The sequence below is a fragment of the Callorhinus ursinus genome, unplaced genomic scaffold, assembly GCF_003265705.2.
Source record: "Callorhinus ursinus isolate GAN/ISIS: 27379988/994484 unplaced genomic scaffold, GSC_fseal_2.0 scaffold5, whole genome shotgun sequence".
NCBI lineage: Eukaryota > Metazoa > Chordata > Mammalia > Carnivora > Otariidae > Callorhinus > Callorhinus ursinus.
In genome coordinates this window covers 78,683,871-78,701,849 of record NW_027397067.1, presented here as the reverse complement: position 1 = coordinate 78,701,849, position 17,979 = coordinate 78,683,871, and positions in this window count along the sequence as shown.

Sequence of the window (17,979 nt, the reverse complement as noted above, 5' to 3'; positions counted from 1 at the left end):
TTCCCCTCCTGCTATCTTCTTCTTCCTTTTTTTGAACATATATTGTATTATTTGTTTCAGAAGTACAGATCTGTGATTCAACAGTCTTGCACAATTCACCGTGCTCACTGTAGCACATACCCTCCCCAATGTCTATCCCCCAGCCACTCCATCCCTCCCACCCCCCACCACTCCAGCAATCCTCCGTCTGTTTCCTGAGATTAAGAATTCCTCATATCAGTGAGATCATATGATACATGTCTTACTCTGATTGACTTATTTCACTCAGCATAACATCCTCCAGTTCCATCCACATCGTTGCAAATGGCAAGATCTCGTTCTTTTTGATGGCTGCATAATATTCCATTGTGTATATATATATATATATATATATATATATATATATATATATATATATTCTCCTTTATCTATTCATCTGTCGATGGACATCTTGGCTCTTTCCACAGTTTAGCTATTGTAGACATTGCTGCTATGAACATCGAGGTGCACGTACCCATTCGGATCCTTACATTTGTATCTTTGGGGTAAATACCCAGTAGTGCATTTGATGGATCGTATGGTAACTCTATTTACAACTGTTTGAGGAACCTCCATACTGTTTTCCAGAGTGGTTGCACCAGCTTGCATTCCCACCAACAGTGTAGGAGTGTTCCCCTTTCTCCGCATCCCTGCCAACATCTGTCATTTCCTGACTTGTTAATTTTAGCCATTCTGACTGGTGTGAGGTGGTATCTCATTGAGGTTTGGATTTGGATTTCCCTGATGCCGAGCGATGTTGAGCACTTTTTCATGTGTCTGTCGGCCATTTGGATGTCTTCTTTGGAAAAAAGTCTGTTCATGTCTTCTGCCCATTTCTTGATTGGATTATTTGTTCTTTGGGTGTTGAGTTTGATAAGTTCTTTATAGACTTTGGATACTAGCCCTTTATCTGATATGTCATTTGCAAATATTTTCTCCCATTCTGTCGGTTGTCTTTTGGTTTTGTGGACTGTTTCTTTTGCTGTGCAAAAGCTTTTTATCTTGATGAAAACCCAATAGTTCATTTTTGCCCTTGCTTCCCTTGCCTTTGGCGGTGTTTCTAGGAAGAAGTTGCTGCGGCTGAGGTCGAAGAGGTTGCTGCCTGTGTTCTCCCTTAGGATTTTGATGGATTCCTGTCTCACACTTAGGTCTTTCAACCATTTTGAGTGTATTTTTGTGTGTGGTGTAAGGAAATGGTCCAGTTGCATTCTTCTGCATGTGGCTGTCCAATTTTCCCAACACCATTTGTTGAAGAGACTGTCTTTTTTCCATTGGACATTCTTTCCTGCTTTATCAAAGATGAGTTGACCATAGAGTTGAGGGTCCATTTCTGGGCTCTCTATTCTGTTCCATTGATCTATGTGTCTGTGTTTATACCAGTACCATACTGTCTTGATGATGACAGCTTTGTAATAGAGCTGGAAGTCAGGAATTGTGATGCCGCCAGCTTTGCTTTTCTTTTTCAACATTCCTCTGGCTATTCGGGGTCTTTTCTGGTTCCATACAAGTTTTAGGATTATTTGTTCCATTTCTTTGAAAAAAGTGGACGGTGTTTTGATGGGGATTGCATTGAATGTGAAGATTGCTCTAGGTAGCATTGACATCTTCACAATATTTGTTCTTCCAATTCATGAGCATGGAAAGTTTTTCCATTTCTTTGTGTCTTCCTCAATTTCTTTCATGAGTATTTTATACTTTTCTGAGTACAGATTCTTTGCCTCTTTGGTTAGCTTTATTCCTAGGTATCTTATGGTTTTGGGTGCAGTTGTAAATGGGATCGACTCCTTAATTTCTCTTTCTTCTGTCTTGTTGTTGGTGAATAGGAATGCCACTGATTTCTGTGCATTGATTTTATATCCTGCCACTTTACTGAATTCCTGTATGAGTTCTAGCAGTTTTGGGGTGCAGTCTTTTGGGTTTTCCACATACGGTATCATATCATCTGCAAAGAATGAGAGTTTGACTTCTTCCTTGCCGATTTGGATGCCTTTGATTTCTTTTTGTTGTCTGATTGCTGTGGCTAGGACTTCTAATACTATGTTGAATAGCAGTGGTGATAGTGGACGTCCCTGCCGTGTTCCTGACCTTAGGGGGAAAGCTCTCAGTTTTTCCCCATTAAGAATGATATTTGCTGTGGGTTTTTCATAGATGGTTTTATGATATTGAAGTATGTACCCTCTATCCCTATACTCTGAAGAGTTTTGATCAAGAAAGGATGCTGTACTTTGTCAAATGCTTTTTCTGCATCTATTGAGAGGATCATATGATTCTTATTCTTTCTTTTGTTGATGTATTGTATCACGTTGATGGATTTGCGGATGTTGAACCAACCTTGCAGCCCAGGGATAAATGCCACTTGGTCGTGGTGAATAATCCTTTTAATGTACTGTTGGATCCTATTGGCTAGTATTTTGGTGAGAATTTTTGCATCCATGTTCATCAAGGTTATTGGTCTGTAATTCTCCTTTTTGATGGGGTCTTTGGTTTTGGGATAAAGCTAATGGTGGCCTCATAAAATGAGTTTGGAAGTTTTCCTTCCATTTCTATTTTTTGGAACAGTTTCAGAAGAATAGATATTAATTCTTCTTTAAATGTTTGGTAGAATTCCCCTGGGAAGCCATCTGGCCCTGGGCTTTTGTTTGTTGGGAGATTTTTGGTGACTGCTTCAATTTCCTTAGTGGTTATAGGTCTGTTCAGGTTTTCTATTTCTTCCTGGTTCAGTTTTGGTAGTTGATACATCTCTAGGAATGCATCCATTTCTTCCAGGTTGTCTAATTTGCTATCATAGAGTTGCTCATAATATGTTCTTATAATTGTTTGTATTTCTTTGCTGTTGGTTGTGATTTTTCCTCTTTCATTCATGATTTTGTTGATTTGGGTCATTTCTCTTTTCTTTTTGTTACGTCTGGCCAGGGGTTTATCAATCTTGTTAATTCTTTCAAAGAACCAGCTCCTAGTTTCATTGATCTGTTCTACTGTTCTTTTGGTTTCTAGTTCATTGATTTCTGCTCTGATCTTTATTATTTCTCTTCTCCTGCTGGGTTTAGGCTTTATTTGCTGTTTTTTCTCCAGCTCCTTTAGGTGTAGGATTAGGTTGTATATTTGAGACCTTTCTTGTTTCTTGAGAAAGGCTTGTATTGCTATATGCTTTCCTCTCAGGACTGCCTTTGCTACATCCCAAAGATTTTGAACAGTTGTGTTTTCATTTTCACTGGTTTCCATGAATTTTTTTAATTCTTCTTTAATTTCCTGGTTGATCCATTCATTCTTTAGTAGGATGCTCTTTAGCCTCCATGTATTTGAGTTCTTTCCGACTTTCCTCTTGTGATTGAGTTCTAGTTTCAAAGCACTGTGGTCTGAAAATATGCAGGGAATGATCCCAATCTTTTGGTACTGTTTGAGACCTGATTTGTGACCTAGGATGTGATCTATTCTGGAGAATGTTCCATGGGCCCTAGAGAAGAATGTGTATTCCGTTGCTTTGGGATGGAATTATCTGAATATATCTGTGAAGTCCATTTGGTCTAGTGTGTGATTTAAAGACTTTATTTCCTTGTTGATCTTTTGCTTAGATGATCTGTCCATTTCAGTCAGGGGGGTGTTAAAGTCCCCCACTATTATTGTATTATTGTCAATGTGTTTCTTTGCTTTTGTTATTAATTGCCTTATATAATTGGCTGCTCCCATGTTAGGGGCATAGATATTTACAATTGTTAGATCTTCTTGTTGGATAGACCCTTTAAGTGGGATAGTGTCCTTCCTCATCTCTTATTACAGTCTTTGTTTTAAAATCTAATTTGTCTGATATAAGGCTTGCCATCCCAGCTCTATTTGGTGTCCATTAGCATGGTAAATGGTTTTCCACCCCTTCACTTTCAATCTGGGGGTGTCTTTGGGTCTAAAATGAGTCTCTTGCAGACAGCATATTGATGGGTTTTGTTTTTTCTCCAATCTGATAGCCTGTGTCTTTTGATTGGTGCATTTAGCCCATTTACATTCAGGGTAACTATTGAAAGATATGAATTTAGTGCCATTGTATTGCCTGTAACGTGACTGTTACTGTCTATTGTCTGTGTTCCTTTCTGGTCTATGTTGCTTTTAGGCTCTCTCTTTGCTTAGAGGACCTCTTTCAATATTTCTTGGAGGGCTGGTTTTGTGCTTGCAAATTCCTTTAGTTTTTGTTTGTCCTGGAAGCTTTTTATCTCTCCTCCTATTTTCAGTGACAGCCTAGCTGGATATCGTATTCTTGGCTGCATATTTTTCTCGTTTAGTGCTCTCAATATACCATGCCAGTCCTTTCCGGTCTGCCAGGTCTCTGTGGATAGGTCTGTTGCCAATCTAATATTTCTGCCATTGTAGGTTGCATATCTTTTCTCCTGAGCTGGTTTCAGGATTTTCTCTTTGTCTCTGAGACTCGTAAGTTTTACTATTAGATGTCGAGGTGTTGACCTATTTTTATTGATTTTGAGAGGGGTTCTCTGTGCCTCCTGGATTTTTATGCCTGCTTCCTTTCCCATATTAGGGAAGTTCTCTGCTATAATTTGCTCCAATATACCTTCTGCCCCTCTCTTTCTTCTTCTTCTTCTGGGATCCCAATTATTCTAACGTTGTTTCGTCCTATGGTATCACTTATCTCTCGAATTCTGCCCTCTTGATCCAGTAGTTGTTTATCTTTCCTTTTCTCAGCTTCTTTATTTTCCATCCTTTGGTCTCCTATATCACTGATTTTCTCTTCTGCCTCATTTATTCTAGCAGTTAGCCTCCCATTGTTTATTGCACATCATTAATAGCCTTTTTGATTTCAACTTGGTTAGATTTTAGTTCTTTTATTTCTCCAGAAAGGGTTTCTCTAATAACTTCCATGCTTTTTTCAAGCCCAGCTAGTATCTTTAAAATCATCATTCTGAACTCTAGGTCTGACATCGTACTAATGTCCGTATTGAGTAGGTCCCTGGCTATCGGTACTGCCTCTTGCTCTTTTGTTGAGGTGATTTTTTCCGTCTTGTCCTTTGGTCCAGAGGAGAATAGATGAATGAGAGAACAAAATGCTAACAGGGTAACAATGTCCCCAGAAAAATATACTCTAAAGAAATCAGAAAAGACCTGAAACCAGGGGAAAAGAAAGAGAAAGAAAGAAAAAAGAAAAGGAAAAAAAAAAAAGAAAAAGGTAAAGATAAAAACAAATAAAAACAAAAAAAACCAGAATATGATCAAATATGATCAGGTTGGTGCATAGATTAGTGCCACACACTAGATTTTGGGTGTATTTTGGTCTGTTAGAAGAAAGTGCCTCCCCACATTTTAAAGAAAGAAAGACTTATATATGTACAAAAGTAAGGGTTGATACAATGAAGGGGTGGAATATGACTGTAAAGATGAAAATTATAAAAAATTTTATAAAAGGAATTGATAAGAAGTTGTTTGAAAAAAGAAGGAAGAGGATTTAAAAAGAAAAAAAGGGAGAGAATTTGATCAGCTGGGCGATTAGAACAAAGCCATACACTAGAGATTTAGGGTATATTTTGATCTGTTAGAAGAAACTGTATCTCAAAATTTTAAAGAGAGAACAACTTATATATATATGCCAAAAATAAGGGTAACTACTATGAAGGGATAGACTATGACTATAAAAATGAAAAATAAAATTATTTTTTTTTAAAGGGATTGATAAGATGTTGGTTGAAAAGGGGAAAAAGAAAAATTCAAAAAAAAAAGGCAGTTTAAAAAATTAACTTTGAAAGACTAAAGAATCATGGTAAAAATGCCATGAATTCTCTGTGCAGTATTCCCCTAGCGCTGGAGTTCTCCCGTTCTCATTGATCGGTAAACTTGGTCTTGGCTTGCTGGCTGTTCTTGCTGATCTCCTGGGGGAGGGGCCTGTTGCCGTGGTTCCCAGATGTCTTTGCTGGAGGCGGAATTGCCCCGCCCTTGTCGGTCCGGGGTTAAGTCATCTGCTCGGGTTTGCTCTCGGGATCTTTTGTTCCCTGCAAGCTCTCGGTACATCTTTGGAGGATGAGAGTGAAAATGGCGGCCTCCCAATCTCCGCCCGGAGGAACCGAGAACTCGGGGTTTGCTCCTCAGTGCGCCCCCGGAGAAAAGCAGTCACTTCCGTCTCCCTGGTCTCCGGCCACACTCCGTGCTCACCCGGCCTGTGACTGAGTGTTTCTATCTCTGGCACCCGACCCCGTGTGGAGTCTCCAAACCCAGCAGGTCCCTGCGGTGCGCTTCCACGCCGCTCCTCCCCGGGGGAGGAAGGCGAGTCTCCCCGGCTCTGCCGCTTGTTGGGTCCCTGCTGGAGGAGCAGTGGCCCGACTGGGCCGCGGATCACAGTTTATGGCCACCCCGAGCTGAGAGCCCGCGCCTCCTCTCTGTCTCTGCAGCCAGCTTCCCCGCTCCGATACCTGGGAGCTCTGCCACACTCAGGCACCCCCGGTCTTTCTGTGACCCCGAGGTCCTGATACCACACTATCCCGTGAGGTTTCTGCCCCCTGCTTAGCCACTGGAGTGATGTCCCTCAGCAGAGCCGACTTCTAAAGTTTCTGATTTTGTGCTCTGCGGCTCTATCACTTGCCAGAAGGGCCGGTGGAAGCCCCTGCCGTCCATCCTCCCGAATATCACCTCGGATTCACTTCTCAGCACATCCTACCTTCCAGAAAGTGGTTGCTTTTCTGTTCAGAGAGTTGTTGCTATTCTTTTCTTCAATCTCCTGTTGAGTTCGTAGGTGTTCAGAATGGTTTGATCCCTATGCAGCTGAATTCCTGAGACCAGACGAAATCCAGGTCTCCTACTCCTCTGCCATCTTGCCTCGTTTTATTTTTATTTCATCATGATAAGTGTAGTCTTTAATCCCCAACACCTATTTCTCCCATTCCCCCACCCACCTCTCCTCTGGTGACCACCAGTGAGTTCTCTATAGTTAAGAGTCTGTTTCTTGGCTTCTCTTTCTTTTTCTTTCTCTTTTTCCCTTGCTCTTTTGTTTTGTTTCTTAAATTCGACATCTGAGTGAGGTCATGTGGCATTCGTCCTTCTCGGACTGGTTTATTCACTTAACATTGCATTCTCGAACTCTATCCATGCTCCATCTTGCAAATGGCAAGATTTCCTTCTTTTTTGTGGTGGAATAATATTCCAGGGCACAGCTTATTTTAAAGGGTGGTATAACCTTGATTCTACAACCAAACAAGGCTGGTAGAATCAAGGAAAATTTTATTCAAATCTTATTAATGAGCATAATGAAATAATTTAAGTAAAACATTGGCAGTCTGGAGAGGACAGTATATACAAAAAGATGGTACATTGTGACCTATTGGGGTTTATCCCAGGAATGCAAATTGCCATCAATATAAAGAATACATTAAGGTAACTTACTCTGTTAACAGAAGTGAAGAGAAAAATCACTTCCCTATTATAACAGAGAAGTGAATATTTCATAATGTTTCAATAACCATTTATTATTTTAAATGTTTAATAATACAAGAGTCAAAGAAAACTCCAGTAAGCAGGTAATTAATGTGTATCTACAGATAAAATAATGGAATGATGTATACAATATTAGCCATTCAAAAGCATTCTCTTTAAAATAAAGATTAAGGCAAGACCACTCACTATCATGCCTCTATACTAGGTTCTGCAGGACAGCTCAGTCAGGGAACGATGACATGAAAGAGGAATAATTTGTATAAAATAGGAAAAGGAAGAATTACAACTATTATTCACAGATTGAACAACTTTCTACATAAGAAACCCAAAGAATCTATAGACAAATCATTAGAATTAGTAAGAGATTATAGATATCTGGCCAGCCAAAAACAATGCTATGGTCAATTTCATTTCTATTGGCTGATAGTTAGAACATGGGAATTTCAAAGGGATACATTTAAATTAGTAACTGAGGTATAAATGGTACGTAGGTTTAAATCTAACACAATATTTGCAAATGATTTAAGAAATAATTATAAGGTTTTATTGCAATGGAAGACAAATAAATGCATAGTCGTTTTCATAAATATATCGGTTACTCCAGATTGCTCTATGGGTTTGATGTAATTCCAATGAGAAACCTAAATGGCCTTGTCAATAAGCTTAACAAAACCCAGAATTTAAGCAAAGAGAGAAATTTTGGTTCTATTCCTTTCAGATGCCTACAGTCTGTGTTGTCAAGAATAGCTGATATATTCCTGAGGAAGAATCAGGTGCATGGCATTATCCTACTAGATAAAAAAGTTCAGTGCGGAGCTATAGTATTATAAAGGGTGGCATAGTCTTGTTAAGAGGGAAAAGAAAACTGTATCAGCGGAGCACCGTGGATTGCCCAGAGCCAGTCCCCTCCATGGACACCAACCTCGTCCACCACAGAGCTAGTGTGGCCGATTACTGTGGAACGGGGCCTGGATGACGAACAGTGCTAGGTAAGTGGATGGAAAACCTAAAGGTCAAAAGCAAAGACACACAACTTAAGAGATAATAATATAAGAGTGCCTGGTGGCTCAGTCAGTTGAGCGGCCGACTCTTGATGTCAGCTCAGGTCATGATCTCAAGGTCGTGAGATCGAGGCCCACATTGGGCTACCTGCTCAGCAGGGAGGCTGCTTGAGGATTCTTTCTCTCTCCCTCTGCCGCACCCCTGCTCTCTCTCGCCCTCTAAAATAAATAAATACATCTTTAAGAAAAAGAAATAATAATATAGCATAGGATCTTAATGGCTTCAAGATACAAGAGAGTCTCTAGATAGTGTCAGAAAGAGCAAAGGTAAAGAAGGAAGGGTAAAGTTGGCATGAGTGACACTGTGGAGACGTGGATAAACAAGAACCACAAATCAAAAGAACTGTTAGAGACAAAGGAAGAATTCCTACAAACCCATAAGAGAAAGATAAGTGATCCAATAATAAAAATCGGCAAAATAACAAGCATTTTAAATAAATGGCCAGTAAGCATCTATAAAGATCTGAACATCATTAGTCATCAGACATGCGCAAATTAAGACCAGTTCTGAACGAGATGCCATTTCCAAATCCATCAGATTGGCAAAATCACAGCCTGACCTTACCAGGTGTTGGAAAGATGCGCCGCCGGGGGAACTCCCATACCCTGCTGAAGCAAGTGGAAAATGATGCGCTCGTTTTAGAAAATGATGTGGTACTATAACTCAGCAATTGTCCTAAATATAGAGAAAAATAGGCATGGGTATACCAGGAGATGCATACCTGGAATGTTCATGAATATTCCTGAGTATCTGAATATTCATAACATCCTCATTGGAAAGAGTGCGTACACATACACACAGAAGGAATGACTCAAATATGCCTCAGTAGTAGAATGTCTTAATCTCTTAATGGAAACCTGCTGCCGCCTTCTTCTTCTTCTTCTTCTTCTTCTTCTTCTTCTTCTTCTTCTTCTTCTTCTTCTTCTTCTTCTTCTTTTTACTCTTTTTTAAAGAGATAGCACAAACAGAGTGGCAGAGGGAGAGAGAGAATGTTAAGCACACTCTGTGCTCAGAGCGGAGTCCCATGTGGGGCTTGATCTCACCACCCAGAGATCACGGCCTGAACCGAAACCAAGAGTTGGATGCTTAACCAAAGGAGCCATCCAGGTGCCCTGAAACCTGCTGCATTCTTAAAGGAAGACCTGTAACTTCATTCCTTTTACTAAAATAACTACACAATGCCCGTTAAGAGATAACATATGTGTTAACATGTACAGAAAGCATGGGCGTTAATACACAGAATTCAGAATAAGGTCGTCTGGGGAGTGAAAACAGAGGCATAAAATCGGGACAGGGATCAGGAAAGGACAAAAGGGGTATGAGCAAGGCTCTTTTCCTTAACTGGATTGGCTGCATCCACTTTTCAAAAAAAATTATTTTTTAATGAACACACGTGCTTAAACTTTCTCTGTGTGTGTATACCATGTATGTGTGTATATTTTTTATCTGCTTAAGATGAAAAAAAACCCCCTTCAAAACAAAAGGAACATTCAATTAAGGGAGAAAACACTGGGATCAAATAAGAGTAAAATATTGAGCTGAGTTTCATGTTCAACTTGTCCGTTTTCATGCAAGCCAATAAAAGCACGGAGGAGATGGAATGAGGGTCTTGTGTCCCAGGAAGTGCCAAAATCAGAGGGGATCTTAGTGGTTTTCTTGGAAATCTTGCCCATTACAGGGTTGAGGACACTGAGGCTCAGTGAGTCAGAGTGATTTTTTTCCCAAGGTCACAGAACTCTTTACTTGTAGATTCAGTATAGGTACAAGGCTTGTGGCTCCCTGACTCTATTAGTCTAAGGATGTTATCACCTGGTCACTGAACCTCTTACATCCCCTACCAGGAATCTGAGAAGGAAGGTGAGCCAGCACGAGACTGCAGGAGTCGGGCAGAAAATGGACCTAAGATGTATGAGGTGCCCCATAGGAGCCAGGCCTGTGCTGGGCACCTGTGCACGCCGGTCACTGAATCCCTCAGAAGATCCCACAAGGGACAGCGTTCACATCTTATTACACAGAGGAGGAAATGAGGCTCAGAGCAAAGGGATGGAACATGATCAAGATAAATTCTTCCCCATTATAATTCACCAAGGGAAGGCCTTGGAACAGGGCCTGGAGTTTCTGCAGACAGGAGCGATATTGAAGTCCCGAACACTTTGATTAAGAGAAGTGAGAATGCCCTGGCCAACTCCCCAAGGCTGTGTCCTTTATAAAAGGGAGGATTTGTCCCCAAAGTACTACTGTACATTTAATTTAATGATTTGTCAACTTAAAATGATGGATATTAATTTTATATATGTAGATAAATCCCTTATTGTTTTGAAGAGTGGTATCATTATTGTACAGCTTAGGAAGGGTGTTTATTTGTTAATGTCATTACACTTGCTCTCCACTCAATGGTCCCCACTTTTTTTTTTCAGAGTTGCTGACATTCTAAAACACAGATGATTTATTTGCTACCAACTAACTTCTTTTCTCAGTAGTGATTCTAGCTTTTCTCAGCAGTAAAGTAATGAGCATCATTAAGTGTGATAAGTAAACATAAATCCTGTGCCCAGAATTCCGTCATTCATTACAGAAACCTTCCTTCAAGTCCTCAGAATAGGTTGAAGGAGGTCATGGGGAGGCCATGGCTGCAGGTTGACCTGAGAGCTGCCTGGCCCCAGGCAGTCAGAGGCGTGTCCCCTCCTCTATGCTTAGAGTGTGGCCCCCAACCCCCGCTCCCACAGTGGAGCCATTTTCAAGGCCTTGGGAAACAATGTGGTGTTGCCACCCTTGGACGATGTAGTGACTGAGCCTTCTGAAGGCTTCTCTGTAAACTCTGAAGATCCTGGTGGCCAGAGACAGAGATCTCCTGGTCCTTTGGCCAAGACCAGCCTTGGCCCTCCTGTTATCCAACCCCTGTCGTCCAACTGGAGTGGCCTGCCCCTTCCTTCCGTAGCTCCCTGTCCTCTGCATGGAGGCCAGTCAGTCCAGATGTTGTGGGAAACTCCCAAGGTTTCCAGCCAACAGAGTGGCAGTCCCGTGGGCAGACCCTGGGGCCAGTTGCTCAGGGTCAAGCCCGGGCTCTGGCATTTTGGAGAAGTTCTGCCAGCGGGGCTTCAGTTCCCTCATCTGGGAAAAAAAAAGGCAAGCAATAATAGCGCCTATCTCCTGGTGTGGCCCCATGAGCTGTGGCTGTGGTTTTGAGATGATTGTCTAGTGGTTTGGAAATCTGTGTCCCTTTATTTATGGTAGGCAACATTGGCTACTCAGGACTATGTCAACAGATAGACTCTGAAATCTCAGCCACATAAATAAGAGTTACTTTTTTTCCCCATCTATCTTACGCACCCAAGACAATCACCATTAGGAGCTTCAGAGCTGCCTTCACGGTTCTGATCTATCTCCATTTTGAAACTGGCCTTTCCCCCACCCAGTTTGGTTTTTGTTTTCCTTTGTACAGATGGAAGAGAGGTTATGTGCACCTGCGTGTGTATCTCCTACCCACACGCTCTATCTCTTCACACAGGAAGTGACATATTCTTCTGCTCAGGGACTGTGGGCCAGGACTCGGGCCTGAGGTCCCCATCCTACAAGGAGGGCTTGACAAAGGCAGTTTGGTGGTTGCAGCGAATCAGAAGGGGTCAGTATGGCTGCCATCATGTGTCCTGGCCGGGGCTCCTTTATGGGTTTTGTTCCATGTATACTTCTCTCTGTGCCTTTTCCTGTATGGACTTAATTCTCATGTAAACCTACAGATGAGGAAACAGATATTCAGGCAGATCGTGTGCCAGGCTGCAAGTCACACCGGGGGCACACGGCTGAAGTGGGGGTCCAATTGGGTCCCTTTGATTCTAATGCCTGTGTACCTTTCACAAGAACACTCCTGACCTCCAGATTGGGATGGGGCAGATGCAGGATTATCCATGTTTTAGAATGTGCAGCCAGGACTTATTAAAATATCCATTTAGACTGAACTCTGTCTTCAAAAAATGACAAAGCTGCACTAATGTTTCATATGAGGATTGACAATGACACCCTAACTCAGTCCACATTATGATGGGCACCTGCCTTGCCTGATCCTGAGGGAAGGTTTCGAGGATCACATGATGAGCAAAATGTGACATCAGTTCCCCCCAGTTAATGTAATGGGAAATGCCACAAAGACTCTTTGTGCTTAGTTAATGGAACTATGATTATGTAAGTATTTTAACTAAACTGATCCTTAGAAATTGGTCAGATGGTTTAGAAAGACCCCTGTGAAACACACACACACACACACACACACACACACACACACACAGAGGCAGGAATTAAAGGCAGATGTACATATGATGGAAACACAAGAAAACAAGGAAGAAAGGTTGAACGAGCGCCTTTGCCAGAAGGAAGGCTTCTCCGAGCCAATCTCTAGGTAAAACCAGTTGATCTGATCCCATGGAATAAATATTGGCCTATGAAAAAGTATCAATAATTTTATTTGAATTGGATTTACAGTCATTATCATTTGTTACAAAATTTGCCCTAAGTCTATTTTTGGACCCGTGGTTCTCAATACAGGGCCATTTTGTCCCCCAGGGATAGTTGTCAATGCCTGCAGGTCGTCTTGGTTGTCACAGTGGAGGATGGGGTGGTACAAGTGGTCTCTAGGGGTTAGGGGTCAGGGATGCCGTGGAACAGTCTACAATGCACAGGGATGCGCTCGTGACAAAGAATCATCAGTCCCAAACATCAATAATGCCGAGGTTGAGAAACATGGTCTTAGACGATGGTAGTGAGATCCCTATAGAATTTATAAACAGAAACCACACAGATAACGGAAGCAATGCTCATGAAGAGCATAGAGGCAGCATGTCATCATGGCGAAGAGCAGGGACTGGCTGTTCACATCCAGGCTTGGCCCCTTAGAGCTGTGTCCTTTAGTCAAGGGCTGCTGTCTGGTCTTGTTTCCTCCTAAGAGGGCTCTCGTCAGGCTGATGTGCACATGAAATGTGCTACTATATGGAGTGCGTCAGAACTATAAGAGCCCAGCCTTGTGTCTGTGTCTCTCACAAATAAAGCAATGAGAACAGAACGTGATCAAGGCAAAACGTGAAGGCCTGGGCTGAGGTGCTCGTGTGCTGCTAAGTAGTTCCCTTCAAGACCCATCCCAAGGCATAACAGACTCGGCCTCCTCCTGACGCCCCTCCCCACCCCGTGCCAATCAAACTCTCAAGTGAGCATCGCTGCCTCCATCAGTCAAATTGAACATGGTAGACCAAGCACCTGTCATAAGCTCAGAGATGGCTAAAGCTAACTTTGATTTTTGGTTGGCAGGGCAAGATAAATACACGAGAGGAAAATCAAATCAAATCAAAATCTATTCAAGTAAAGTTTTAAACCGTTTTTGAGCATCGTCTCTATGTTCCAGATCCTGTGTTATGGGTTGGGTAAAGAAAGATAAAACGACTCAGGCTCTTCTTTTAAGAATTTCCTTGGAAGAGTCCTCAGTCTAGTGCAGGAAATACATCTTTATATAAGTAATTATACTATGGAGCTCTGAGAACATTATCCAAGTGTGTATCAGAGGCTCAGTGGAGGAGATATGAATGCAAAGGTAGATCTGAGCAGGTTCCATTAAGGAAGGAATCTATAGACATAGCTCTGAAGCACGAGCAAGAATTCATGGATGTGCTAGATAGCCTGGCGCTTTCTGGAAAGCACAGGAGGTTTAGTATTGTTGGACCAAACAGAGCAAGGGTGCTTGCTGAGTGGGAATCAGATGTTAGCTGGCTAAGAATGTTAAGCCATGAAGCTTGGAGCTTATTCGGAAAGTCTGGAATCACTCCTGAAGAATCTTGAGAGGCAGGGTGATTGTATCAGGTTTACATTTTTTTAAAAGTTTATTTACGTATTTAAGTAATCTCTACACCCAATGTGGGGCTTGAACCCATGACCCCAAGATCAAGAGTTGCATGTTCTACTGACTGAGCCAGCCAGGTGCCCCCAGGGTTACATTTTTAAAAGACCAATAGGATGTGGATGGCAGAAGGGTAACTGGGGATAACATCAGAATTAGGGAGATCAGTTAAGAAATTACTCTGGTATTTCAGATAAGAAATCGGGGGATCCTTAGCCAAGGTGGTGGCACAGGGCGTGGGCAGAAAGTGTGACTGATGACCCAGAATTCCTAGCCCCTCTTCTATCTCCTCAACTCATTCCAACATTTAAAAAATAATAGCTCAGGGCTCCTGGGTGGCTCAGTCGGTTAAGCATTTGCCTTCGGCTGGGGTCATGATCCCAGGGTCCTGGGATGGAGTCCCGTGTCAGGCTCCTTGCTCAGCGGGGAGCCTGCTTCTCCCTCTGTCTGCCACTCCCCCTGCTTGTGCTCTCTCTCAATCTCTCTCTCTCTGACAAATAAATAAGTAAAGTCTTTAAAAAAATAAGTAAAAAATAATAGCTCACGTACATACATAGCCCCTACTCCGCATGAGGTACTGTTCTAAGTTTTAATCCATTTAATCTTGGCAATAAACCTGTGACATATATTTTGTTATCATCCTTGTTTTATAGAAGGGGACCTTGAGCTACAATTAGGTCACACTGCATCTTAAAGGACACACAGTAAGGGAAGAGCAAAGCCAGGTTGGAAGGCCAGGCAAGCTGCCTCCAGTCCTTCAGTTCTACTGGCAGGAAGTGAAGTTTCTCTCTCTTGGGGATCTCTCTTCTCCCAAACTGTTGTAAGACAGTGGGGGCTTACCTAGCCCCAGCGGGAGGCTATTCCAACTTCCTCCCCATCCTGTGGAGCCTGCTGCCTCTGGTAAGCATTTCATGACAGTTGCTTCTTGTTGCCACAGGATGTCACCATTGAAAACCTGCCTTCTGTGACAGAGAGAGAAAATGCTGGTCCACTCTGCTCTGATTCTGTCCTCATCCTGAACGGGCTCCAGACCCTGCGGCCCTGTGAGGGAGAGCAACCTCAATCCCCCAGAACTGAACTTGGCCAGGAGTAGCTCCTGCTGAGCTGGCTGTCTCAGTGCTCAGCTCTTTCCAATGGGGTGTCACCTTCCAATGGCACCGGAAGCCTGCCTCAGGCTCTGCATCTGTCCCAGAATCCATGTCCTCCTGTCCTGTCTGCAGCTGTTCATCTCAGAACGCCAGGCTAAGATTCTACCCCTTTCTCTAGACACCATCACTCACAGACTCTTGTTGAAGAAGATTTAAAAAAACAACACTGTTGTAGGGCCCCTGTTATAGATGACTCTGAGAGCTATTTACGTGGTGGAATTGACAGAAGTTGGTATTTAATTACATGTGTGGGAGACAAGGTGGGTAGAGAGAATGAGGCAGGGACCAGGAAGCCTAGGCTGACGTTGGGTTTCTGGCTCGTGTGCTGGGATGGATGGTGGGTCACTCCCCATCAGGGGGGAATGACAGTGGAGCGCTATCTTGCTTTGAGTCAGTTCCACCTGGGCTCACCCTTCCAGACCTCCTATGGGCCCCTAGCTGCTCAGAGCCTCACCTTGTGGGTCTGAGAATGTACCATTTTGGAGCGGGATGGCATGGAGCCCATCCATGAGGAGGGCACTGGGTGAGGGAATCTCTGGGCCCAGATGGCATCACGCCAGGCAGACGGTTGATGAGTGTCACGTTGGCCACCAGGGACCGTAGCCACCATGATTGTCATCTTGGGAAGACCCCTGGGTGCTGACACATAGATTACATCCATACTGGCACTGTGACCTGGCCTCCGGGAGGCCTCAGTTTCGAATCGGTGTCCTCCTCTCTCCTCACCTCCAGTCCATGAGCGTAGCAGGACTGAAGAGGAAGACTTAACAGTAATAAGTCATATTACTATTGTGCAGCATAGGAATTGGGGCAGTGGGAGGAGTAGGTCTTGGGATATGTCCATTGGGAACATGTTGCATGTAAAGTTATCTCAAGGTTCATTAAAATTCTAGACACAGATGGTAACACATTATGCATGTATGTAATTTATTTTTGGTTCAAAAAAGTATAATGGAAAGTCTCTCTCTCACCCAGACCTTGTCCACCCGGTCCTCTACCCACCCCAGCCCCATAGCTAACCTCTACTTTACAAGTTTCTTACACAGCCTTCCAGCGTATTTTTACGCCAATACAAGCAAATTCAAGTATACATTTGTGTGTCCCCCCTTCTCTCCCAAGAGTTATCTTATTATAAACACTGTTGTGCACTTTGCTCCTTCAGGTAACAATATATCCTGGAGATCTCTTATCCAGTGCTTGAAACCTATCAGGATACAAGCAAACCCCGAGCTCCCCATAATTAACAAATGCAGAGAATGCTGCGGACTTGTACTGACTTTCAAAAATCAGGCTGCATAAAAATGCAATGTTTATGGCAAAATAAATGCTACATGATTTTGATCACACTTTAAAGACAAAAAAAAATTGTGAAAGAAAGGAATCCATTTTCTCTATGGAGAAATAAATATTCATTTATTTGCCACGCACCACACATTTAGGGAGCACGTGTGCTGTGCGAGGCTTGGCTGGGTGCTGTGGGGAGGAGAGCAAGGCCGAAAAAGGTGGCTTTCTACTGCCGTGGCCCAGACGGCAGCAACGCCCTCCTGATACCCCTTCTTGTAGCTTTAATACCCACTTTACCCCCACCACACACACTTCCACCAGGGTGACTGCCAAACTGGTGACCCAGCCTCTCTCCTGCATTAAGTGTCCTCAGTGGCTTCCTGTTGTCTTTAGGGTCGAATTCCAACTTCCTCACTTGGCCCTCAAGGCCCTTGATGTGCAGCCTGCCTCCCTTGAACCTCTCCTGGTGGGCTCTGCTCCATTATACTGGATCCCAAGTGTGGGTAAAAACTAGCGCTGGCTGTTGTGCCTCCAGGCCTTTGCATGCTAGGTCCTCTCCTTCTGGATGGAACTTCCTCAGACTTCACCACCCCCCTTCTTCTTGTGCCTTCTTTCAGGTGTCTTGCCTTGCCTTGATTACCAGCCCCCCCCCCCCCCCCCCCCGCCACTGGATTAGCCGTGAGTCACAGTGGCTGCAATTGCTTGGTTACACCGCGGTTCTGGTTGGGATGTGAGTTGGTGCAGCCCGGTCTCTCTGCTGGGCTGTGCACGGGTCTCATGAGTCCCACCCTGTCTCCCCGGCTGAGGCTGTTTCCTCGTCTGTAACACCATGTGCCGCCAGGCCTTCCGAACACAGTGATGCCCAGAACTGGAGGCCCCTCCACGCGTGTCGTGCGCCGTGCCTGGCGAGGGGCGCTCAGAGGATGACAGCTGTCCCATCCCTCCTCAACCCTCGCCTCTCCCAGGGGCCCATATCCCGCAGGTGGCTGAGCCGCCGCCGTCCGGCAGGAAGTGTGGGTGGGCAGCACCAATGGGTTCGCCGGTGGCGGGGGTGGGGGGTGTCGCCCGCCCCGCTGGCCGTGGTACTGGGCTCAGAGCTCGCTCGGGGGCACCCGCGGGGCCGCCCCCGGGCCGCTCCTCGGAAGCCGACCCGCGACCCTCCGGGGCGCC